The sequence below is a fragment of the Engystomops pustulosus genome, chromosome 5 (assembly GCF_040894005.1).
Source record: "Engystomops pustulosus chromosome 5, aEngPut4.maternal, whole genome shotgun sequence".
In the NCBI taxonomy this organism is placed as follows: Eukaryota; Metazoa; Chordata; class Amphibia; order Anura; family Leptodactylidae; genus Engystomops; species Engystomops pustulosus.
In genome coordinates this window covers 63,591,734-63,618,962 of record NC_092415.1, presented here as the reverse complement: position 1 = coordinate 63,618,962, position 27,229 = coordinate 63,591,734, and positions in this window count along the sequence as shown.

The following is a 27,229-nucleotide window of genomic DNA, read 5'->3' as shown; positions in this document are numbered from 1 at the left end:
TGCGGGATGAGATGCTTTTCCCAGTGTTACCATTTGGGGTTGGTATCCCCTATTGTTGAAAATTTAGGAACTTTTTTTGAGTGCAGGAGTAGAAAAGCTTCAATTCTGTACTGGATTTTTACTACTTTTTTTTTGGTGTTCGCCGTAAAGCCCAATACTCATGTTATCTTTATTCTATGGGTCGATACAGGGATACCAGACATGAATATTTTTTCTTACATTTTACTAAATTTGTCAAATAAATCCTAATGTGGGGAAAAATCTATAATTTTTGCATTGCCGTCTTCCAAGTGGTGTTAAATTTTTATTTTTTTGTCTACGGAGCTGGTTGATGGCTTGTTTTTTGCAGGACACGTTGTACTTTGCACCAGTATCATTTTTAATGGCGTACATCATGCGGGTTCGATAATTATTTAGTTTTATTCTTCAGGTTTTTACAGACACGGTGATACCATATATGTGGGGTTTGTGTTATGATTTAGACTTTTTTTTTTGCTTTATATATCTCTTTACAAGTTATGGGGCTTATGGCCATTTTTATTGATTTCTTACTTTATTTTTTATTGAATAACTTTTTTTCCCTTTTTTTTACAGTTTCCACCATGGGACATAAGCAAGCAATCACCTGATGAGGACTTTTCCCTGTGTTTCATATTGCCTGACATTATGCACTGGGCGAAAGATAAGAACTACGACTCACTCTCAAGTTGGCTCTCAGGCAATTCCTAAAGCACAGGTCTACTGCCTTCAACCGTTCAGCCCTCTCCCTCTTCCCCTTCCCACTATACCCAACTGGTCCATCTTTATTGTGTTTTGCAGTTCTTTTCTTCTTCTGATGCCAAATGTTAGAGGTGTCCAGGGCACCCGCTCATGCGCCACACACTTCTATACCAGCGGGTGAAGGAGCCAGAGGCTACCTTCAGAAGGTCTGAGGACGCTAGGCAAACATGCCAGATGCTACCATTTGGCAGTCCATTTGCAGTGGTGGAAGAAGCCAGAGGCTACCTTCAGAACGTCTACGGACGCTAGGCAAACATGCAAGATACTACCTGTTGGCAGTCCATTTGTGGTGGGTGAAGGAGCCAGAGGCTACCTTCAGAAGGTCTACGGACGCTAGGCAAACATGCAAGATACTACCTGTTGGCAGTCCATTTGTGGTGGGTGAAGAAGCCAAAGGCTACCTTCAAAAGGTCTATGGACGCTAGGCAAACATGCGAGATGCTACCTGTTGGCAGTCCATTTGCGGTGGGTGCTGGAGCCAGAGGCTATTTTATTCCAATTCCTATTTATTGCAGCTCCGGGAAGTTTGGGTAAAGCGGAGGCCACCATAACAGAGCGCAGCAGAGGAAACAGTGTCTGGAGGATTTAGCCATGTTTCCGCCAGGCCCAGGAAAGACAGTTTCCGAGAAATAAAGAGGTCATGAATATCAGTGACTTTGTTGCATATGGAACGTGCATTCCATAATGCTCTAGAGAGAGGGTGGAGGAGGTGGTGGAGAGCAGGTCAGGTGGATAGTTTGTAAATTAGAGTAATCAGAAGAGATGTTGATATCAAGAATTCATTAGTAGGTGGGGGAATATTGGGATAATGGTGGAGATAGGGGGGAAGATGATAGCAATTGCTATAAACAGCATTATTTGTGGCCAAGATTAGTGATGTGTTACTTACATAAAGTATGATGTGTTCAAATCCGGTTCAATCCTGGTTTATTTCTGCTCATTGCAGGAAATGCAAGATGCTATACTACCTGCTTGCAGTCCATTTGCGGTGGGTAAGGGTGCCAGAGGCTACCTTCAGAACGTCTCTGCAATTATCCTATGATGGATATACCCAGATGCTGTATTCATGAAGTTGGGCTGGGGAATTCTTATTTCCATCCAGCTAACCCTGTATTTAACTTCTTTATTTAAAGAGGATGTAAATGTTATATACCTTGCCCCTATACAATACATTTGTTTTACATGATATCTTTATAATGAACCCCTCAGATGCTGAAAAACAGCTGTCTCTTCTAGCCTAAACTCTACGGACACATATTGCAGTGAATGATCTGTATAATGAATGACAGAAATCATCAATTGTATTTAAAATCATCAAAGGAATCTTTTATTTTATGATGGATCTATCTCCTGCTGTTGATGTTGGTGTTGTGCAGGGACAACCATCATTAATGTTTGGGACAATTTGGAGAGAAGCCAATTAACCTTTCAGTATATTTTTGGGATGTGGGAGGAAACCGGAGTGCCCGGAGGAAACCCACGCAAACACAGGGAGAATATACAAACTCCATGCAGCGCTGTCCATGAACTATCTGGACCCAGATGCTGCAAGGCCACAGTGCTAACCACTGAACCTCTGTGTTGCCCCAGGAAGGATTAGAAGACGTCTTGGTGGAAAATACCACAGGTCTTTATGACTTCTTCATGTGCTACCTTCTTGATTGGGTCTATGCTCTCGCTAATGGTAGAGCCTGATGGTCACTGATGGAGATTTTCATGGACGCTAGGCAAACATACAAGATGATTCCTGATGGCATTCCATTTAAGGTGGGTGAAGGAGCCAGAAGCTACCTTCAGAAGGTCTATGGATGCTAGGCAAACATGCAAGATGCTACCTGTTGGCAGTCCATTTTCGGTGGGTGAAGGAGCCAGAGGCTACCTTCAGAAGGTCTATGGACGCTAGGCAAACATGCTAGATGTTACCTCTTGGCAGTCCATTTGCGGTGGGTGAAGGAGCCAGAGGCTACCTTCAGAAGGTCTATGGACGCCAGGCAAACATGCTAGATGCTACCTGTTGGCAGCCCATTTTTGGTGGGTGAAGGAGCCAGGGGCTACCTTCAGAAGGTCTATGGACACTAGGCAAACATGCAAGATGCTACCTGTTGGCAGTCCATTTTCGGTGGGTGAAGGAGCCAGAGGCTACCTTCAGAAGGTCTATGGACGCTAGGCAAACATGCTAGATGCTACCTTTAGGCAGTCCATTTTTGGTGCGTGAAGGAGCCAGAGGCTACCTTCAGAAGGTCTATGGACGCTAGGCAAACATGCTAGATGCTACCTTTAGGCAGTCCATTTGCGGTGGGTGAAGGAGCCAGAGGCTACCTTCAGAAGGTCTATGGACGCTAGGCAAACATGCTAGATGCTACCTCTTGGCAGTCCATTTGCGGTGTGTGAAGGAGCCAGAGGATAACTTCAGAAGGTCTATGGACGCTAGGCAAACATGCTAGATGCTACCTTTAGGCAGTCCATTTGCGGTGGGTGAAGGAGCCAGAGGCTACCTTCAGAAGGTCTATGGACGCCTGGCAAACATGCTAGATGCTACCTTTAGGCAGTCCATTTGCGGTGCGTGAAGGAGCCAGGGGCTACCTTCAGAAGGTCTATGGACGCTAGGCAAACATGCTAGATGCTACCTATTGGCAGTCCATTTGCGGTGGGTGAAGGAGCCAGAGGCTACCTTCAGAAGGTCTATGGACGCCAGGCAAACATGCTAGATGCTACCTGTTGGCAGCCCATTTTTGGTGGGTGAAGGAGCCAGGGGCTACCTTCAGAAGGTCTATGGACGCTAGGCAAACATGCAACATGCTACCTGTTGGCAGTCCATTTTCGGTGGGTGAAGGAGCCAGGGGCTACCTTCAGAAGGTCTATGGATGCTAGGAAAACATGCAAGATGCTACCTGTTGGCAGTCCATTTTCGGTGGGTGAAGGAGCCAGGGGCTACCTTCAGAAGGTCTATGGACGCTAGGCAAACATGCAAGATGCTACCTGTTGGCAGTCCATTTGCGGTGGGTGAAGGAGCCAGAGGCTACCTTCAGAAGGTCTATGGACGCTAGGCAAACATGCTAAATGCTACCTCTTGGCAGTCCATTTGTGGTGGGTGAAGGAGCCAGAGGCTACCTTCAGAAGGTCTATGGACGCTAGGCAAACATGCTAGATGCTACCTTTAGGCGGTCCATTTTTGGTGCGTGAAGGAGCAAGAGGCTACCTTCAGAAGGTCTATGGACGCTAGGCAAACATGCTAGATGCTACCTTTAGGCAGTCCATTTGCGGTGGGTGAAGGAGCCAGAGGCTACCTTCAGAAGGTCTATGGACGCTAGGCAAACATGCTAGATGCTACCTCTTGGCAGTCCATTTGTGGTGGGTGAAGGAGCCAGAGGCTAACTTCAGAAGGTCTATGGACGCTAGGCAAACATGCTAGATGCTACCTTTAGGCAGTCCATTTGCGGTGGGTGAAGGAGCCAGAGGCTACCTTCAGAAGGTCTATGGACGCCAAGCAAACATGCTAGATGCTACCTTTAGGCAGTCCATTTGTGGTGCGTGAAGGAGCCAGGGGCTACGTTCAGAAGGTCTATGGACGCTAGGCAAACATGCTAGATGCTACCTCTTGGCAGTCCATTTGCGGTGGGTGAAGGAGCCAGAGGCTAACTTCAGAAGGTCTATGGACGCTAGGCAAACATGCTAGATGCTACCTATTGGCAGTCCATTTGCGGTGGGTGAAGGAGCCAGAGGCTAACTTCAGAAGGTCTATGGACGCTAGGCAAACATGCTAGATGCTACCTTTAGGCAGTCCATTTGCGGTGTGTGAAGGAGCCAGAGGCTACCTTCAGAAGGTCTATGGATGCTAGGCAAACATGCTAGATGCTACCTATTGGAAGTCCATTTGCGGTGTGTGAAGGAGCCAGAGGCTACCTTCAGAAGGTCTATGGATGCTAGGCAAACATGCTAGATGCTACCTATTGGAAGTCCATTTGAGGTGTGTGAAGGAGCCAGAGGCTACCTTCAGAAGGTCTATGGATGCTAGGCAAACATGCTAGATGCTACCTATTGGCAGTCCATTTGCGGTGGGTGAAGGAGCCAGAGGCTAACTTCAGAAGGTCTATGGACGCTAGGCAAACATGCTAGATGCTACCTATTGGAAGTCCATTTGCGGTGGGTGAAGGAGCCAGAGGCTACCTTCAGAAGGTCTATGGACGCTAGGCAAGCATGCTAGATGCTACCTTTAGGCAGTCCATTTGCGGTGTGTGAAGGAGCAAGTCCCTACCTCATGTCAAATCCATGGGGGTGAAGGTGCAAGACGCAACCTGCAGGTCAAGCTCGGTAAATGTCACACATTATGGAGGATACAGCGAGGCCTTGAACTGGAGTGGTGATCTACAGAAACAACAGAAAATGTGTGTAAGTGATTATGACTAAACATGGAGCTCAGGATACAAATATACATGACATATCATCTTCTACCATACAAATCCAGAGACCTCATAATTGATTTATTGAAGTCTCTGCTCATTCTAGATTTGGGATTTCAGTAGCGGATCCTAAATCACTAGTTTATTCTATGCACATTTATATAGCAATGGCTATGGACACCTATCATTTCCATATTATACATCTTACAGGCAAGAGACTCATCTAACTGATTGTGGTTACCCTCTGCCTGTCAGTGTGTTAAGATAAGACGGCAGCAGATACTTCTAATGATTAATACACATTAATACACAACCTGAAGAAAAATCATTCATTATATACACATCTTTGCACTGCGCACTACAATGTGAAGAGTAATGGATGTCGTCCTACTACTTACCTGCTCCATTGCAGTTGTGTTGCCTCCACTGATTATACTATACTGGTGGTCAAGCTGCAAGCTACATGGGCCTCTTCATGGAGTTATGGAGGAACTAGGAGATTGGGATGAAGAATTAGGCTGGGAGCAATGGGCCATCCACCACCATTGTCCTTGGATTGTTCTTATTATTGGGATGACCATCTGCTAAAGAGTGTGGCCACCCAGTTCCTGGTGATGACAGGGTGATACTGTGTTGACCATTCTGGACATACAAAGCTGAACTGGTTGAACATATTTTGGTACTTAGATTTTATGTAGTGTGGTGGTTCAAAAATTACCTTTGAGGTCCTTGCCCTGAGCTTCTGGCCTAAATTTCTGAAATCATTTTTAAGGACCTTCCACCTACCTGTTACTTTGTCATTAGTGCCAATGTGGACCATGACCGCTGGTTCCTCACCAGCCCCTCCCAGTAATCCGTCAACCCGATCCGCAACATGCCGAACCCGAGCACCCGGCAAACAACACACTGTTCGGTATGCACGGTCTTTGTGACAGATTGCCCTGTGTAATCCCCTAATAATCGAATCTCCCACTACCAGCACCTGTCTGACCTTGCCTGTGCTCCCATTATCCTTCTTACCGGAGCAGACAGTCCCCTGGTTGCTAGCGGCCACGTCTTTCTGCAGCATTGCTACCCCAGAGCTGATATCCCCCTCATCCGCCAGCCTGGCAAACTTATTGGGGTGCACCAGATCAGGACTAGACTCCCTACAACTCTTCCCTCTACCCCGCCTTCTACATGGTACCCAACTAGCTGCCCCCTCACTCTGCACCTCCATACTTCCCTCCCCACACCCATCTTCCCCAGAGAGTTTGTGCTCCAGGAGCAGCAAACTTCGTTCCATATTATCAATTGCCCGCAGCCTTGAAACTTGCTCATTTAGATCCAGAATCTGGGCTTCCAGATGAGCAATTTTCACAAACCCCACACAGCAGTATTCCCCCTCGAACGGCTGTTCAAGGAAAGCATACATGGCACAGGATGTACACCGTGTAGCAATGCCACTTATGGAGTCCATTGTTCTAATGGGGATTACAATAGAAATATGCACAGAAAGAAGAATCTACAGTCAAAGTAACACAAAATACAGCAGTTACCTGCTAAAGCCCCTCAAACTTAAGTCCCTTAAACCTAAGTCACACTTAAGACACTGCACACACTTCAGATCAATGCACACTCGCCGCCAAGCTCACACACTCACTTTTGTGATGCTTCTTTTAAAGGTTATCTGCCACAAAAATCTGCAGAGCTCACTGCAACAAGATCTGGCTGCAAACCACCAAACAAACTGACCACAGAAGTATATAAAGGCTGCTAATTAGATAGCCACACCCCACTATTAATTAGGCAGCACCTGTGACTATACTGTCTAGATAAGCAAGGTGAATGCCTCCCTATACCCCCCACACAATATACAGATTATGCAAGTAAAATACCTTCAGATCTACTTGGTTGCAATAAAAATCACACAATGAATATCAGGAAATAAAAATGTAGATGCACTTATCTATTTGTTGCTGGATCCAAAAAGTACTCCTTCCCTTAAACCTAAGTCACACTTAAGACACTGCACACACTTCAGATCAATGCACACTCGCCGCCAAGCTCACACACTCGCTTTTGTGATGCTTCTTTTAAAGGTTATCTGCCACAAAAATCTGCAGAGCTCACTGCAACAAGATCTGGCTGCAAACCACCAAACAAACTGACCACAGAAGTATATAAAGGCTGCTAATTAGATAGCCACACCCCACTATTAATTAGGCAGCACCTGTGACTATACTGTCTAGATAAGCAAGGTGAATGCCTCCCTATACCCCCCACACAATATACAGATTATGCAAGTAAAATACCTTCAGATCTACTTGGTTGCAATAAAAATCACACAATGAATATCAGGAAATAAAAATGTAGATGCACTTATCTATTTGTTGCTGGATCCAAAAAGTACTCCTTCCCTTAAACCTAAGTCACACTTAAGACACTGCACACACTTCAGATCAATGCACACTCGCCGCCAAGCTCACACACTCGCTTTTGTGATGCTTCTTTTAAAGGTTTTCTGCCACAAAAATCTGCAGAGCTCACTGCAACAAGATCTGGCTTCAACCTCTCTTTTGATCCATCGCTAGACTCCACAACGGGTAAGTCTGCCATCCCGTTAGGTCGGTTGAATAGATTGAGGAGATCGCTTAGAGAGATGCATTTGATTGACATGTGGAGAATTCTACACCCACACGACTACTCATATCATTCCTTAACAGACAATAATTACCACAGGATAGACCATCCGTTTATTTCCCACCACCTAATTGATCTAACACCTAAATGCTCTGTAGGAAACTTCGTGTGGTCGGACCACGCAGCAGTAATGGGATCCATCATGATCTCAGCTTCCCCAAGACGATTTAACACATAGAGACTTAACGAAAACCTACTAAATGATTCGCTGTGTGTCACAGACATCAAGAACACCATTCACGCATTTCTTATACAATATAATATGCAAAATTCCAACGCCCCCCTTTTATGGGAACATTAAAGGGAAATATTCGGGTGTCTTAATGTCCCACGGCTCACGTCTTAAAAAAGCTCAAATGCACGAGCTAGCAACATCATTAGCCAAACTAGAGAGACTCGAATCTAACAATAAAACCTCTCCATCTGACCTTGTCAAAGCAGAATTATCTGCAGTGATACAAAAGATTCTGGCATTCTAGATCAAAAGACCCAATGCGCGCGTAACTGATTGCGTAAAAGCTATTACGAATATGGGGATAAATGCGGCTCGTGGCTTGCGAGGGTATTACACCCAAAGGCTCCACGCACACATGTCCACTCTATCACTTCTACAGACAAGGGCATAATCCACTCGCCACGGGGCATAGTAGACGAGTTCCGTAATTTTTATGAACGCCTTTACAACTTAGATCATAATAAGCAACAGCTTCCACAGCCCAAAGCCACGAACATTGAGGAATATTTATCAAAATGTGGGCCTAAGCCCATAGCACAAGAGAGCTCTGAATCCCTAGACCAGGATTTCATGGAACATGAAATCAAAAGGGTCATTAAAGATCTGAAATCCGGAAAGAGTCCTGGTCCAGATGGCTTCACTGGACCACGGTTCTTCAAAATGTTTGAGGAAGATATCACACCCATACTACTACATGTGCGGTAGCAAACGGCACTCCCTTCCTGGCTCAATCCCTACAAGCAACAATCATGGTCCTACCCAAACCGGGGAAATCCCTGTCCACATGCGGGGACTTTAGACCTCTATCTCTGCTAAATGTGGACATAAAATTGCTCACAAAAATGATGGCCTTTCGCCTCCAGCCCCATATCCCAAAACTCATCCACTTGGACCAAGCGGGCTTCGTGACAGGAAGGGAAGCCAAAGATAATACAGCAAAAACGATATCCCTAATGGCGAGAGCACGCAAGAGTGGTAGTAAACTATGCCTTCTCACGGTAGATGCGGAGAAGGCTTTTGATAGGCTGCGATGGGAGTTCCTAATGGCAGTACTTAGGAGACTCGGCCTGGGCCCTAAATTCCTACAAGCCATCCTGGCACTCTATCGTGACCCAACAGCACTAGTCCGAGTCAATGGCACACTTTCTAACCCACTTCGTATTACCAATGGGACACGACAGGGAAACCCTTAGCGAACGCATTAAGATCAAACCCTGACATACGTGGCCTCCAAGTGGGCGAAAAACACTGTCAATTATCACTGTTCGCAGATGATCTACTGCTGTATATCAGATCCCCAAACACGACATTACCCGCAATATTAACCCCATAGCGCAATAAGACGTACCCTTACGTCTTGCTGCGCATGGGGGAGTATGAAGAGGGCTCACAGGCTGAGCCCTCTTCATACTCACCGGGCATTTGCTTCATGATGAAGCAAATGCCCGTCGCTAACAAAGGGAGTTAACCCTTTGATTGCCGCCGGCAAAACTGCCGGCGGCATTAAAGAGCCGGCGGCGCGTGGGCGCCGCCATCTTGGCTCCGATCGTCACTCCCCGTGATGTCACCGGGGAGTGACGATCCGTTGTCATGACAGCCTCGGATCACATAAAGATCCGAGGCTATCATGATCTCAGCTATCTATTACAATGTGCGATCTGCACATTGTAATAGATGGTATGCAAAATCCCCATATAATGCCATACTGCAGTATGGCAGTATATGATAGGATCAATCAGACAACCTAGGGTTAAAGTACCCTAGGGAGTCTGAAAAATAGTAAAAAAAAAAATTAAAAAAAGTTAAAAAAAAAAACATAATAAAAAAACATAAAAATTCAAATCACCCCCCTTCCCCTAGAACTGATATAAATATGAATAAACAGTAAAAATCCTAAACACATTAGGTATCGCCGCGTCTGAAAATGCCCGATCTATCAAAATATAATAACCGTTTTTCACTGCGTTTTACCCCGTAGCGGAAAATAGCGCCCGAAGTCGCAAATTGCATTTTTTTGCCATTTTGAAAAATAGAAAAAATTCTATAAAAAGTGATCAAAAGGTCGCACAGTCCTAAAAATAAAAGCGTTGAAAATGTCATCAGAAGTCGCAAAAAATGACACCACCCACAGCTCTGTACACTAAAGTATGAAAAAGTTATTAGCGCAAGAACACTGTAAAATGAAGATTTTTTTTTCTGTACAGGAGGTTTTAATTTTTGTAAATGTATGAAAACATTATAAAACCTATACAAATTTGGTATCCCCGTGATCGTATTGACCCAATGAATGAAGAAGACATGTCATTTGGGGCGCACAGTGAAAGCTGTACAAACCAAGCCTACAAGAAATGGCGCAAATGTGTTTTTTCATCATTTTCACTGCATTTAGAATTTTTTTTCCGCTTCCCAGTACATGGCATGGAATATTTTATACCATCACTACAAAGTGCAATTTGTTACGCAGAAAATAAGACATCACACAGCTCTGTACATGGAAAAATAAAAAAGTTATAGATTTTTGAAGGTGGGGAGTGAAAAATAAAAACGCAAAAACGAAAAAGGGCCTGGTCCTTAAGGGGTTAAAGGAGTTTGACTCCTATGGAGGGGTGAGTAATTTTAAAATCATAAATCGGAACTTCTCAATGTTTCTCTCCCTGCCATTGAGCAAGCGTGGCTACAACCAACCTTTCCCTTCAAGTGGGCAACTGAATCCATACATTATTTGGGTACACTACCTCACTTTTAGACCTTAACAACAAACCCATGCTTCGGACAATTGAAAAAGACCTAGAGAAATGGGCACAACTCCTTTTGTCATGGTTTGGTAGGATCAATGTCCTCAAAATGGACGTGCTTCCCCGTCTCTTATATCTCTTCCAAACAATACCGATCCCCCTTCCCAGGTCGTACTTCAATAAACTCTGACGCATGACCCAAAACTTTGTATGGCGGGGCACGCAACCCCGCATCAGGCATGCTACCCTTGCATTACACAAACTTGATGGAGGGACAGGGCTCCCTGACTTTTTTGCTTATTACAAGGCAACAATTGCCACTTATGTACTGGATATCTTTCACAAACGCTCCTCGAAACTTTGGGTGGAGATAGAGCGAGATCATAACTCCATACAGGCGCTGGGAGCATTTTGGTGGCCCTCACTACCACCCAATGCAAATCTATCACCTCTTTTAACACTTCTTCTAACCTCATGGCGAAAATTTGCACTCACTTCGGGATTAATAAAAATTCCGGACCCACTTACACCACTAATTGGTAATCCAGCCATAGCGGGACTCCATTCACTGCCACAGGAAAACTCTTCATATCTTCCCAGACTGAGGGACATCGTCACGGATACGGGAATTAAACTTCAAATCGAGGTGACAACAATACTCGGTGTTCCCTCAACCAGAGGGCTCCTATATTTTCAGGTTCGTGACTATGTCTCCTCATTAGGAGAGGTGGGACGGTTATTAACCAATTCTTCATTTTAAGATCTTTGCCTCTCTACTTCTACGCCTCCACACGCGATCTCCTTGATCTATTCTATATTGACACGGGTAGGTATGGTGGACACCTGCCCGGACTGCGCAGGTGCCTGGGAGAGGGACCTTAACAAGTCATTTACTCCTGCACAATGGCAAAAGGCGCTGATCTTGACGCGCAAGTTGTCAATTTCCTGCCGCATGCAGGAGCTAAATTATAAAATTCTGACCCAATGGTGTCCCAGACACCTGCTGGCGCTGTAGTGGGGGGTGGGCTCCATGCTCCACATATGGTGGGAATGCAAGCCCATACAAGATCTCTTGCGAGCCATCTTTGAGCTCTATAACAGCGTCTGCGCCACTTTCTCATGGCTACGCGGCAAATAATTCCCAGACCCTGGAAGTCGACAGAAACACCTACCAGACTACAGTGGATAGAGGCGCTAGACTCAATCAGGCGTATGGAGGAATTAAAGGCAAGTGACGGAGGTAAATATGGACAATTTAATAAGATATGGTCTGTTTGGACTGATTACCGAAATACACCCGCTCTACATGATTGGCTGACCGCAGGCGGCGGCCGACATGAATCGCGAGTGTAATTGTGAAATACCAAGCACTCACGCTGACCACTCCCCCATTCCCCACACCACCCTACCCTTCCCCTCCTCTTCCTGAACCCCACTACCCCCTCTGTGTTCTGTCTTGTCTCATGTCTGTGATCCACCTTCAAGTTCCTTTAGATGCTGTTGACAGGTCACACTGTCATTTTGTTACTTGTTACTTATTACTGTTATAAAACCTACTTCTCTTTTTAATTGTGAGGTATACCAATTCATATGTACACATATACCGATATTGTAAAGTGTATACGCATATATGAATGTTGCAAAAGGAATATTGACTTATCATATATTGTCATGCTATGCAACAATCAATAAAGTTTGATGTTGAACCATAATATGTTTGATGTATGCCTGTGGACTATAATATCCACAAATGCTACAAAAATAGAGAGACAAAAGGGGGGAATTGTATCTGATGGCTAAAAATGAACAATTTAAAGTATAACATTGTTAGTGAAAAAATGTTTATTTGTATATTAGCAATTTCACACTGGACAAACATTTAAAAACACTTAAAAAGCACAAACATGATGTGCCTAAATCTGAGCATGGCCTGTTTGGGTTGTCTGCAGGGCATGCTGCAGCTACCTATCCCCTGGTGTGCCTATTGGTATTGGTGTTCAAAGTGTGCTGTATAATGTACGATGAGCATATGTAGTATATGTGGTCCGCTACCGTCCGCCACCGTCTGGCTTCCTCAGGGGTAAATGTGTGTAGTTAAAGAGTGCTGTATTTAACCTCTATAGTGAGGTTAGTTAAGGGGTCTCACCTGTGTAGATGTTGGCGTTGGTGGGCTGGTAGTTGAGCGCGCGGTGTGGATATCCCGCGCATACGCCGGCCGAAGTCCCGCGAGACGGACACAATCCTCCACCTCCTTCTTGTGTCTGCCACGAGTCAGTTTACTTGGAAAACAGGTACCGTGTACTAATGCAAATGAAGGTGTATGGAGGATTGTGTTGTATTATGATTTATTGACGATATTGTATTTTTATGGCAGGGATCCAGGGAAGACTGCATAGCCTTCATAGAAGAGCTTAATTCAAACAATATCAATGTCAAGCTGGTCCCCAATATTTCGGACATGATGGTGGATTTTCTGGATCTAAAGCTCATTTAAGAAGAAAACCGAATTATAACATCACTACATCGTAAGGAAACAGCCACTAACAATATACTACACTTTGAGAGCTTCCACCCCCGACACCTCAAGACAGGTATACCATACAGCCAGTTTCTCAGATTAAAAAGAATCCGCAAGATTTTAAACAACATGCTCAAGAACTAACAAGTCGATTAAAAGCTAGAGGCTATCCCCGGCAAATCATTTCCAACGCATACATGCGAACCTAAGGAATAAATAGGGAGCAGTTACTTATCCCAAAAAATAAAGAAGGATCAGCTCAAAATCAAGTAAGACTTATTACAACATACAATAATCAATGGCAAGAACTACATAAATTATTGGGCAAGAACTGGGGGATACTTAAAAGCGAATCCAGATTACAAGAGTTTATTAGCAATAGACCATCCTTGACAGCAAGAAGGGCAAAAAATCTCAAAGACAAGTTAACAAGAAGTCACTTTGTCAAACCCATGATTACAACAACAGGAGGACATAGGCTAAAAGGAACATTTTCATGTGGGGAGTGCAATATTTGTCAATATATGGCAAATACAGATACATTCACAAATCCTGCCCACAATACGAATTACAAAGCAAAGGATTACATTAACTGTAAAACGAAGAATGTCACCTATGCCATCGAATGCCCGTGTTAAAAAATCTATGTGGGACAAACATCACAACCATTAAAGAAACAAGTTCAGCAGCACTTCAACAATTAATACAGCTAGAAGACATTTCAAGAAGGAGAAGCACTTAACCTCAGTAGCCATGCACTTTCTAAAATAACCATAACTTACAAAAATGTAAAAATTTATGGTCTGGAAAAAATCACCACAAATAGCAGAGGAGGCAAAACTACGCCCATTTTGCTACAGAGGGAATCCAGGTGAATTTATGACCTCAAAACACTAACACCGCAGGGACTCAATGAAGAATGGCTATTTACAGGATATTACAAACAGGTATGAAACACACTTTAACTAATACAGAACAGACATATATCCCATATATCCCCTACAGTATACTACAATCATCATGCACAAAGGCACTACAACAAGACCCAAACAAATGATTTTGGACTATACCTACAGTCACACATACCAACAAACACCCATAAAGCCAAACATTGGCATCATATACACAATTCACAGACTAAGACAGGTCTTCACGGTTAAAAGTTTTATGATTGATTTTTCACACGTATTGTCACCAGTTTTTGATTTTTTTCAGACACTTCAACTAAGACACACCAAGTAGAGGAATTTTTTACCAGATGACACGACAAAGAAGTAAGGAATCACGAGGAACACCACAGAACACTGCCCACAAGAGATCAAAACAGTCACTCAAGAAGACGAAAAACAAAAGAAGAGAAGAGAGTACAGATGAAGACTAGAGATGAGCGAGCACTAAAATGCTCAGGTACTCGTTATTCGAGACAAACTTTTCCCGATGCTCGAGTGCTCGTCTCGAATAACGAGCCCCATTGAAGTCAATGGGAGACTCGAGCATTTTTCAAGGGGACCAAGGCTCTGCACAGGGAAGCTTGGCCAAACACCTGGGCACCTCAGAAAAGGATGGAAACACCACGGAAATGGACAGGAAACAGCAGGGGCAGCATGCATGGATGCCTCTGAGGCTGCTTAAACGCACCATTATGCCAAAATTATGGGCAACAGCATGGCCATGACAGAGTGACAGAATGAAGCTAGATAGCATCTAAAACATCCAATAATTGACCCTGACACTATAGGGGACGGCATGCAGAGGCAGCGGCAGCAGCGGCAGGCTAGAGAGTGGCATGGTGACGTACCCTAAATGGACTCAGGCTTCAAACCAATGGGTGGCAGAGAGGAACCAAAGGAGGTGAGCAAGAAGCGCTCAAATAATATCGGTACATGATAAAAGTTTGCCAGTATATTTTGTGGATTACACAGCAGGGTGGCGACAAAGTTGACATGGAAGCCATGAAAACAACCCAAAATTCTGCCTGACACAGCTCGTTTGATAAGGGGACCATGTATGGAGGCAGTGAACTAGTAGTAGATTAAAGGTGCTGCAGTTAAAACTATGTTAGTTGGATCTTGGCATGGAGCTGGCGCTCCGCTGCCAGGCGAGCTTTCGCCAATCCAAGCCCCTGTCTCTAGGCTACTCCCCAAACAGCACTTCTAAGAACCTTTTGTATAAGATCAAGTGTAGTAGCGTTCTTATAAGTTTAGGATATGGCGGGTGAGGGGAATGTAAACAGATGCGCAAGAAGCGCTGAAATAATATTGGTAAATGATAAAAGTTTGCCAGTATATTTTGTGGATTACACAGCAGGGTGGCGACAAAGTTAACAAGTTTGTTGTGGAAGCCATGAAAACAACCCAAAATTCTGCCTGACACAGCTCGTTTGATAAGGGGACCATGTATGCCTACAGTTCATGCCAGTCGCTGCACTGGCTGCCAGTCTCCTTTCGAATACAGTTTAAAATAATAACCCTCATCTATAAAGCTCTGTATAATGCTGCACCCCCCTACCTCTCCTCTCTTATCTCAGTCTATCGCCCAACCCGTGCTCTTAGATCCGCCAGTGATCTTAGATTAACCTCTACCCTAGTGCGGACCTCCCACTCGCGTCTCCAAGACTTCTCTAGAGCTGCACCAATTCTATGGAATGCTCTGCCCCGGACTATCAGACTAATACCTAACCTCCAAAGTTTCAAACGTGCTCTTAAAACCCATTTCTTTAGGCAAGCCTATAACACTCATTAACTGCATGAAGTTTTAACTCTTCTACTAACCCGTCCTGTGTCGTCCTCCCATCTGTTATCCAGCAACCAACAGGCACCAGACTTCTCTGCAGTCCCATTCACCCTGGACCTGGTATATAAGATGACGGCTGAGTGGTTCAAGCGACAGCAATTCCATTTATTATATTTTGTTCTATTCCCTAAGAAGAATGGCTTGACCATTAAATATTCTTTTACCTCGTGTTACCCCATCATCTTCATAAACCGTAAGCTCTGGCGAGCAGGGACCTCACTCCTGTTCCATACAAATGTTGTGCTCTGTTACATTACATTTGTATTTGTTTCCTATGATTTGTAAAGCGCTACGGAATATGATGGCGCTATATAAATAAAGATTATTATTATTATTATTATGGAGGCAGTGAACTAGTAGTAGATTAAAGGTGCTGCAGTTAAAACTATGTTAGTTGGATCTTGGGATGGAGCTGGCGCTCCGCTTCCAGGCGAGCTTTCGCCAATCCAAGCCCCTGTCTCTAGGCTACTCCCCAAACAGCACTTCTAAGAACCTTTTGTATAAGATCAAGTGTAGTAGCGTTCTTATAAGTTTGGGATATGGCGGGTGAGGGGAATGTAAGCAGATGCGCAAGAAGCGCTGAAATAATATCGGTAAATGATAAAAGTTTGCCAGTATATTTTGTGGATTACACAGCAGGGTGGCGACAAATTTAACAAGTTTGATGTGGAATGCCCTGTAATAGCTCTTGGGCGGTGTGCCTTTTATCGCCTAGGCTCAGCAGTTTGAGCACCGCCTGCTGTCGCTTAGCGACGGCACTGCTGCTGTGCCTAGAGCTACCGACTGATGGTGCCATGCCCACGGATGGTAATTCGGAGGAGGAGGAGGTGGAGGAGGGGTGGGAGGAGGAGGTATAGTAGGCCTTTGAGACCTGGACCGAGGTAGGCCCCGCAATCCTCTGCGTCGGCAGTATATGACCAGCCCCAGGGTCAGACTCGGTCCCAGACTGAACCAAGTTAAGTGTAGTAGCGTTCTTATAAGTTTGGGATATGGCGGGTGAGGGGAATGTAAACAGATGCGCAAGAAGCGCTGAAATAATATCCGTAAATGGTAAAAGTTTGCCAGTATATTTTGTGGATAACACAGCAGGGTGGCGACAAAGTTAACAACTTTGATGTGGAATCCATGAAAACAACCCAAATTTCTGCCTGACACACCTCGTTTGATAAGGGGACGATGTATGGAGGCAGCTATATGGACGACTTTTGGAGGTAGCAATGGAGACAACGTGTGGAGGCTGCTATGGAGACAATTTAATTTGGATAGTGCCTGTATGTGGCAGTCCAAAAAAGTTTTCAAACCAGAGGAGCAGGTAGGTGGCCCTCCAGAAAAATGAAATAGATTGAGTGCCTGTATGTGGCAGTACAAAAAAGTTTTCAAACCAGAGGAGCAGGTAGGTGGCCCTCCAGAAAAATGAAATAGATTGAGTGCCTGTATGTGGCAGTCCAAAAAAGTTTTCAAACTAGAGGAGCAGGTAGGTGGCCCTCCAGAAAAATGAAATAGATTGAGTGCCTGTATGTGGCAGTCCAAAAAAGTTTTCAAACCAGAGGAGCAGGTAGGTGGCCCTCCAGAAAAATTGAATAGATTGAGTGCCTGTATGTGGCACTCCCAAAAATTGTTTAAAACAGAGGACCGGGTAGGTGGCCCTCCAGAAAAATTAAATGCATAAAGTACTATAGCTAGAGCCAGTGGGCCCTGTCAAAAAATAGCCAGTTTCCTCTGCTTTAGTGTACAAAGAGGAGGAGAAGGAGGAAAATGAGGAGGAGGAGGAGTGCATAAATTATTCAGGTTGAGCTTCCTTCACCTGGTGGAGATTGGAAATTATGAGAAATCCAGGCTTTATTCATCTTAATAAGCGTCAGCCTGTCAGCGCTGTCAGTCGACAGGCGTGTACGCTTATCGGTGATGATGCCACCAGCTGCACTGAAAACCCGCTCGGACAAGATGCTAGCGGCAGGGCAGGCAAGAACCTCCAAGGCGTACAGCGCCAGTTCGTGCCACATGTCCAGCTTTGAAACCCAGTAGTTGTAGGGAGCTGTGTGATCATTTAGGACGATGGTATGGTCAGCTACGTACTCCCTCACCATCTTTCTGTAAAGATCAGCGCTACTCTGCCGAGACTGGGGACAGGTGACAGTGTCTTGCTGGGGTGACATAAAGCTGGCAAAAGCCTTGTAAAGCGTACCCTTGCCAGTGCTGGACAAGCTGCCTGCTCGCCTACTCTCCCTCGCTACTTGTCCCGCAGAACTACGCACTCTGCCGCTAGCGCTGTCAGAACGGAAATAGTGTTTCAGCTTGTGCACCAGGGCCTGCTGGTATTCATGCATTCTCACACTCCTTTCCTCTCCAGGGATGAGAGTGGAAAGATTTTGCTTGTACCGTGGGTCCAGGAGAGTGAATACCCAGTAATCGGTGCTGGAATAAATTCTTTGAACGCGAGGGTCACGGGATAGGCAGCCTAGCATGAAATCTGCCATATGCGCCAGAGTACCAACGCGTAAGAATTCACTCCCCTCACTGGCCTGACTGTCCATTTCCTCCTCCTCCAACTCCTCTTCTTCTGCCCATACACGCTGAACAGTGAAGGACTGAACAATGGTCCCCTCTTGTGTCTCGCCAACATTCTCCTCCTCTTCCTCCTCATCCTCCTCCACCTCCTCCGATATGCGCTGAGAAACAGACCTAAGGGTGCTTTGGCTATCAACAAGGGAATCTTCTTCCCCCGTCTCTTGTGACGAGCGCAAAGCTTCCGACTTCATGCTGATCAGAGAGTTTTTCAACAGGCCAAGCAGCGGGATGGTGAGGCTGATGATGGCGGCATCGCCACTGACCATCTGTGTTGACTCCTCGAAGTTACTCAGCACCTGACAGATATCAGACATCCACGTCCACTCCTCATTGTAGACTTGAGGAAGCTGACTGACCTGACTACCAGTTCTGGTGGAAGTTGACATCTGGCAGTCTACAATCGCTCTGCGCTGCTGGTAAACTCTGGATAACATGGTTAATGTTGAATTCCACCTCGTGGGCACGTCGCACAACAGTCGGTGAGCGGGCAGTTGGAGGCGGCGCTGCGCTGCCCTGAGAGTGGCAGCATCTGTGCTGGACTTCCTGAAATGCGCACAGATGCGGCGAACCTTCGTGAGCAAATCAGACAGATTGGGGTATGTCTTGAGGAAACGCTGAACTATCAGATTTAACACATGGGCCAGGCATGGCACATGTGTCAGTCTGCCGAGTTGCAGAGCCGTTACCAGGCTACGGCCGTTGTCACCAGGGCCGATTCTAGCATATTTGCTGCCTGAGGCGAATATTAAAATGCTGCCCCCCCCCGCGCTCCCTGTTAAGTAAATCCTTAAACTTTATTAACAAGTAACATCCCTACAGACAGCTCCCTGACACTGTGTGACTGACTACAGGATCTGAGAGGCATTAGTGACATCTAGTACCTTATAGATGACAATCTCTTCCATCAGGAGGACTTTATTCCGGGTTCTCCAATCCATGACGTATCACTGCTGAATTCATGGCCAGATACCTTCAGCTTCGTGCAGTATCTCCACCCGGCGTCCCTAAAAATTCCACAGTCACTTACAGTATAAAGTCTCCTGGATAACAACACTGTGCTCCTAAATAATATATACCCCTCACAACACAACTGACCGCACGCTACCCCACATATAACACATCCCTTCATTATAAAGGGATAAAATCTTGCCCCACATGTACAGTCCCCTCCCAGCTTAGTAATATACTGTATCCCATATACAGCCCCTGCAGCTAAGTAATATACTGTACCTGCTATATGCCCCCCCCCAGCTTAGTACTATACTGTATCCCATATACAGCCCCTGCAGCTTAGTAATATACTGTACCTGATATACAGCCTAGTGATATAGTGATATATAATATATACAGCACCCCCCAGTATAAAATGATTCTGGCCCCATATAATATATACTGAATCCCCCCCCCAGTATAAAATAATTATAGCCCCAAATAATATCTATAGCATCCCCCCCAGTATAAAATATTTATAGCCCCAAATAATATCTATAGCATCCCCCCCAGTATAAAATAATTATAGCCCCAAATAATATCTATAGCATCCCCCCCAGTATAAAATAATTATAGCCCCAAATAATATCTATAGCATCCCCCCCAGTATAAAATAATTATAGCCCCAAATAATATCTATAGCATCCCCCCCAGTATAAAATAATTATAGCCCCAAATAATATCTATAGCATCCCCCCCCAGTATAAAATAATTATAGCCCCAAATAATATCTATAGCATCCCCCCCCAGTATAAAATAATTATAGCCCCAAATAATATCTATAGCATCCCCCCAGTATAAAATAAGTATAGCCCCAAATCCCCAAATAAAATATACAGAACCCCCCCCCCCCCGCCCCTAGTATAAAATAATTCTGGCCCCATATAATATCTATAGCATCCCCCCAGTATAAAACAATCATAGCCTCAAATAATATATATATATATAGCATTCCCCCCAGTATAAAATAATCACGGTATAGCCCCAAATAATATAAATATATATTGCATCCCCCCCCCCAGTATAAAATAATTATAGCCCCAAATAAAATACATAGCATTCCATCATCCCCCCCCCCCCCAGTGTAAAATAATTCTGGCCCCATATGATATATATAGCGCCCCCCCCCCCAGTATAAAATAATTATAGCCCCAAATAAAATACATAGCATTCCATCAAGCCCCCCCCCCAGTATAAAATAATTCTGGCCCCATATGATATATATATAGCGCCCCCCCCCCACTATTAATTATTAGCCACATTTAATTAATTAAATACATGAAAAATAATAAAAATCATACTCACCTGCAGGCAGCTGCTCCCTCGGCGTGCGGGTCCCGTCCTCATGCGGCTCTTCCGGCAGCCGCGGCTCTGCACAGTGAAACAGGCGCGTGACGTCATGACGCCTGTGTCACTGCTTAGAACGGAGCGACGCAGCTGCCGGAAAGGCGCTGCGTCGCTCCGCATATAAATCGCGCCTGTGTCTTAAAGACAGGCGCGATTTATTTAGCTGGTGGGCGATTCGGGCGTTAATGGACGCCCGAATCGCCCACTTTAGAGCGTCGAATTTCGCCACCCTTTACAGGGACCCGCATTCTGCCGCCTAAAGCGAGATTTTCATCTCGCCTCATGGCAGATGCGGCCCTGGTTGTCACACACAACCATGCCTGGCTTCAGGTTCAGCGGTGCCAGCCACAGATCAGTCTGCGCCGTGATGCCCTGTAATAGTTCTTGGGCGGTGTGCCTTTTATCGCCTAGGCTCAGCAGTTTGAGCACCGCCTGCTGTCGCTTAGCGACGGCACTGCTGCTGTGCCTAGAGCTAGCGACTGATGGCGCCATGCCCACGGATGGTAGTTCGGAGGAGGAGGTGGAGGAGGGGTGGGAGGAGGAGGAGGCATAGTATGCCTGAAAGACCTGGACCAAGGTAGGCCCCGCAATCCTCGACGTCGGCAGTATATGACCAGCCGCAGGGTCAGACTCGGTCCCAGCCTCCACCAAGTTAACCCAATGTGCCGTCAGCGATATATAGTGGCCCTGCCCGGCAGCACTCGTCCACGTGTCCGTGGTCAGGTGGACCTTGTCAGAAACGGCGTTGGTCAGGGCACGGATGATGTTGTCTGACACGTGCTGGTGCAGGGCTGGGACGGCACATCGGGAAAAGTAGTGGCGGCTGGGGACCGAATACCGAGGGGCGGCCGCCGCCATGAGGTTGCGAAAGGCCTCGGTCTCTACTAGCCTATAGGGCAGCATCTCCAGGCTAAGCAATCTGGAGATGTGGACATTAAGGGCTTGGGCGTGCGGGTGGGTTGCACTATATTTCCGTTTCCGCTCCAGCGTCTGGGGTATGGAGAGCTGAACGCTGGTGGATGCTGTGGAGGATCGTGGAGGCGACGATGGGGTTTTTGTGCCAGGGTCCTGGGCAGGGGGCTGACTATCAGCTGACACAGGGGAAGGAGCAGTGGTGTGCACGGCCGGAGCTGAACGGGCTTGGTGCCACTGAGTGGGGTGTTTAGCATTCATATGCCTGCGCATACTGGTGGTAGTTAAGCTAGTAGTGGTGGAACCCCTGCTGATCCTGGTTTGGCAAAGGTTGCACACCACAGTCCGTCGGTCAACCGGTGTTTCTTTAAAGAACCTCCAGACTTCTGAAAATCTAGCCCTTGCCACTGGAGCTTGACTACGGGCAACATTTGGCGCTGATGCACCTGCTCTGGCCCTGCCTCTCCGTCTGGCCCCACCACTGCCTCTTCCAACCTGTTCTGGTCAAGGACTCTCCTCCGTCTCAGAAGCACTGTGTTCACCCGGCCTCTCAACCCTGCTTGGGTCTGTCACCTCATCATCCTCCGATCCCTCAGTCTGCTCCCCCCTCGGACTTCCTGCCCTGACAACAACTTCACCACTGTCTGACAACCGTGTCTCCTCATCGTCGGACACCTCTTTACACACTTCTTCCACTACGTCAAGAAGGTCATCATCACCCACAGACTGCGACTGGTGGAAAACCTGGGCATCGGAAAATTGCTCAGCAGCAACCGGACAAGTAGTTTGTGACTGTGGGAAGGGTCCGGAAAACAGTTCCTCAGAGTATGCCGGTTCAAATGCCAAATTTTCCTGGGAGGGGGCAGACTGGGGGGGGGAGGAGGCTGAGGTGCAGGAGCTGGAGGAGTGCCGATTTCGGTGACATGGGTGGACTGCGTGGAAGACTGACTGGTGGACAAATTGCTCGAAGCATTGTCGGCAATCCACCACATCACCTGTTCGCACTGTTCTGGCCTCAACAGTGCTCTACCACGAGTCCCAGTAACTTCAGACATGAACCTAGGGAGTGTAGCTCTGCGGTGTTCCCCTGCTCCCTCATCAGCAGGTGGTGTCTCACCCCGCCCAGGACCACAGCCTCTGACCCCTGCAGTAGTTGGACGCCCACGTCCCCGCCCTCGTCCTCTACCCCTAGCCCTTGGGTTAAACATTTTGAAAATGAAAGTTATAACTTTAATTTTTTTTAACTTTTTTTTGTGTTTTTTAGTTTTTGAAACCAAATGAAAAGCACACTGCTATGTATGAAAGCACACTGCTATGTGTGCCAGATGAGATGACGCTGAGTTATGAAAAAATAAACGTAAAATAAAAAGGAAATGGCAGACTGTGCCTAATTGAAATCCAACCCCTAATAAATTTTCCCACTTCGGTCTTTGCGATGGATATGTGCGTCACGAAGCGCTAAACACAACGGTCGCAAGTCTCACTACAAATTCCTCACAATATGGTAGTAGATGCACTACATCAAGGACAGCCACCAGCAGATCAACCAGAAATAAAATATATAACGCTATTGTAGGCGTAAGTAAGCCGTTTGGATTCTCCTATGGCTATTTTCTAGCCAAGTATGAAAGCACACTGCTATGCCAGATGAGATGACGCTGAGTTATTAAAAAAATAAACGTAAAATAAAAAGAAACTGGCAGACTGTGCCTAATTGAAATCCAACCCCTAATAAATTTTCCCACTTCGGTCTTTGCGATGGATATGTGCGTCACTAAGCGGTAAACACAAAGGTTGCAAGTCTCACTACAAATTCCTCACAATTTGGTAGTAGATGCACTGCAGCAAGTACAGCCACCAGCAGATCAACCAGAAATAAAATATATATAACGCTATTGTAGGCGTAAGTAAGCCGTTTGGATTCTCCTATGGCTATTTTCTAGCCAAGTATGAAAGCACACTGCTATGCCAGATGAGATGACGCTGAGTTATGAAAAAATAAACGTAAAGTAAAAAGAAACTGGCAGACTGTGCCTAATTGAAATCAAACCCCTAATAAATTTTCCCACTTTGGTGTTTGAGGTGGATATGTGTGTCACTAAGAGCTAAACACAACGGTAGCAAGTCCCCCTGCAAATTCCTCACAATATGGTAGTAGCTGCAAATAAAAAAAAAAAAAAGTATAACGTTATTGTAGCCCTAAGAAGGGCTGTTGGGTTCTTGTAGAATCACTCCTGCCTAACACTATTCTAATTGAACAGCCTAACGCTTTCCCTGACCAGCAGCAGCTCTCTCCCTAGCGGCATCCAGACACAGAATGATCCGAGCAGCGCAGGCAGGGGCTAGTCTATTCCAGGGTCACCTGATCTGGCCAGCCAACTACTGCTATCGACGTGTAAGGGTACCACGTCATGCTGGGTAGAGTGCAGAGTCTCCTGGCTTGTGACTGGCTCTGTTTCTGGCCGCCAAAAAGCAAAATGGCGGGAGCTGCCATTTTCTCGAGCGGGCGAAGTATTCGTCCGAGCAACGAGCAGTTTCGAGTACGCTAATGCTCGAACGAGCATCAAGCTCGGACGAGTATGTTCGCTCATCTCTAATGAAGACACTTTATAAAAGACTCACGTAACAATTTTTGAAATTCAGGCTCACATTTTCTTCTGTTCACGAAAAAGTTTAGTTTTTTAGCAAAAAATGCACAATTTTGGCCCTTTAAAGGGACTTTAAAGGGCAATTTAAATATATACTATGTATATACACTAATTATGCAATTTATAATTTATCTATTAATTACTGTATATTTATTTCAAAAGTCATTTACCTTATGTGCATATTTCTTCAAATATTAATAGATGTATACTTTTTTCTGTATTGTGACCTTTTTTAACCTGTAGCCATGCAACACATAATGATTGCCTATTTAGAGATTCACATATCCACAACATTAATTGACTGATATATTCCATTTCAAATTTGTACGTAACCATACCCTCTAATCTCAATACAACACAATCCTCCATACACCTTCATTTGCATTAGTACACGGTACCTGTTTTCCAAGTAAACTGTCTCTGTTACCTAAGCAACACACGCGCGGGTGGGTGGACCAAGTGTGTGCCGTCGGGTCACGTGAGGCGGACACATGAAGGAGGTGGAGGATTGTGTCCGTCTGGCGGGACTTCGGCCGGCGCATGCGCGGGATATCCACACCGCGCGCTCAACTACCGGCCCACCAACGCCAACATCTACACAGGTGAGACCCCTTAACTAACCTCACTATAGAGGTTAAATACAGCACTCTTTAACTACACACGTTTACCCCTGAGGAAGCCAGACGGTGGCGGAACGCGTGGGGAGCAGAGCCCCTATCCCTAACTATTGGACATGGTGATATTGTCTCATTCATATTACATGGACCGTTTACTGTTTTAGTGCTGCATTTTTTTTAACTGAGAGCATAGAATTTTTATATTCCTAGCGGACCACATATACTACATATGCTCATCGTACATTATACAGCACTCTTTGAACACCAATACCAATAGGCACACCAGGGGATAGGTAGCTGCAGCATGCCCTGCAGACATCCCAAACAGGCCATGCTCAGATTTAGGCACATCATGTTTGTGCTTTTTAAGTGTTTTTAAATGTTTGTCCAGTGTGAAATTGCTAATATAAAAATAAACATTTTTTCACTAACAACGTTATACTTTAAATTGTTCATTTTTAGCCATCAGATACAATTGCCCCCTTTTGTCTCTCTATTTTTGAACCATAATATGTTATAGCATCTAGCAGCGAATCAGGACACACTAAAGGTAAAAGTGACATGGGGTGAAAAGATTGGTTCATGTTGACCTCATTCTTAATGGGAGCTGTGATTTTTTTATGGTGGAGACTCTTGGGTGCTCTTATACAACAACCTACGTTACCTGAATGTAATCCACTACCCAGCTGATGTTTGCTGTGCGATTTGCCCATCATTTGATGTACATGATAACAAAGCAACATATAACAACAAAAGTAGATGTGGAGCATAGTTTGATCCATTAAATGCTTTCAACCAGATGTTATCTGATGTTTGGTTAATTATCTTGTTCTCCATCCAATGCTCACATACATGATGAGCAAGAAACCCCAAAACTAACTTCCCCCCATACCCACTGAGACACTGACCAGAATGTGGTCACAACTATCTGTAGCACCTCTAGGAACATTAACAGTAGAGTGTTTCCAGGATTTGAAACTTCTATTATAATATGAAATCATGTTTATGAATTTGGGAAATATTTAAGGCAATTCTGTGCTGAAGCTCCACAAAAGTTATTTCACTATTTAGGAAGACATCTGGATGAGAATGCAACTTTGCATGTTGTTAGGAAAACAGATTGGCTTACCTTTTACAATCACATAAAGACCATAGATATTTTAGATAATCCCTAGGTGAGATATCTTCTCTCTCCCTAATTATTTTGCGATGAGATCTATATATGGATATAATTTATACAGGACATCCATATATGTTTTTATATTTTATTAGTCAGAGAAGTTAAGGGAAGGAGCCAGAGGCTACCTTCAGAAGGTCTATGGACGCTAGGCAAACATGCCAGATGCTACCTGTTGGCAGTCCATTTGCAGTGGATGAAGGAGCCAGAGGCTACCTTCAGAAGGTCTGAGGACGCTAGGCAAACATGCCAGATGCTACCATTTGGCAGTCCATTTGCAGTGGTGGAAGAAGCCAGAGGCTACCTTCAGAAGGTCTATGGACGCTAGGCAAACATGCAAGATACTACCTGTTGGCAGTCCATTTGTGGTGGGTGAAGGAGCCAAAGGCTACCTTCAGAAGGTCTATGGACGCTAGGCAAACATGCAAGATACTACCTGTTGGCAGTCCATTTGTGGTGGGTGAAGGAGCCAGAGGCTACCTTTAGAAGGTCTATGGACGCTAGGCAAACATGCTAGATGCTACCTGTTGGCAGTCCATTTGCGGTGGGTGAAGGAACCAGAGGCTATTCTATTCCAATACCTATTTATTGCAGCTCCGGGAAGTGTGGGTAAAGTGGAGGCCACCTTAACAGAGCGCAGCAGAGGAAACAGTGTCTGGAGAATTTAGCCATGTTTCCTCCAGGCCCAGGAAAGCAGTTTCCAAGAAATAAAGAGGTCATGAATATCAGTGACTTTGTTGCATATGGAACGTGCATTCCATAATGCTCTACAGAGAGAGGGTGGAGGAGGTGGTGGAGAGCAGGTCAGGTGGATAGTTTGTAGATTA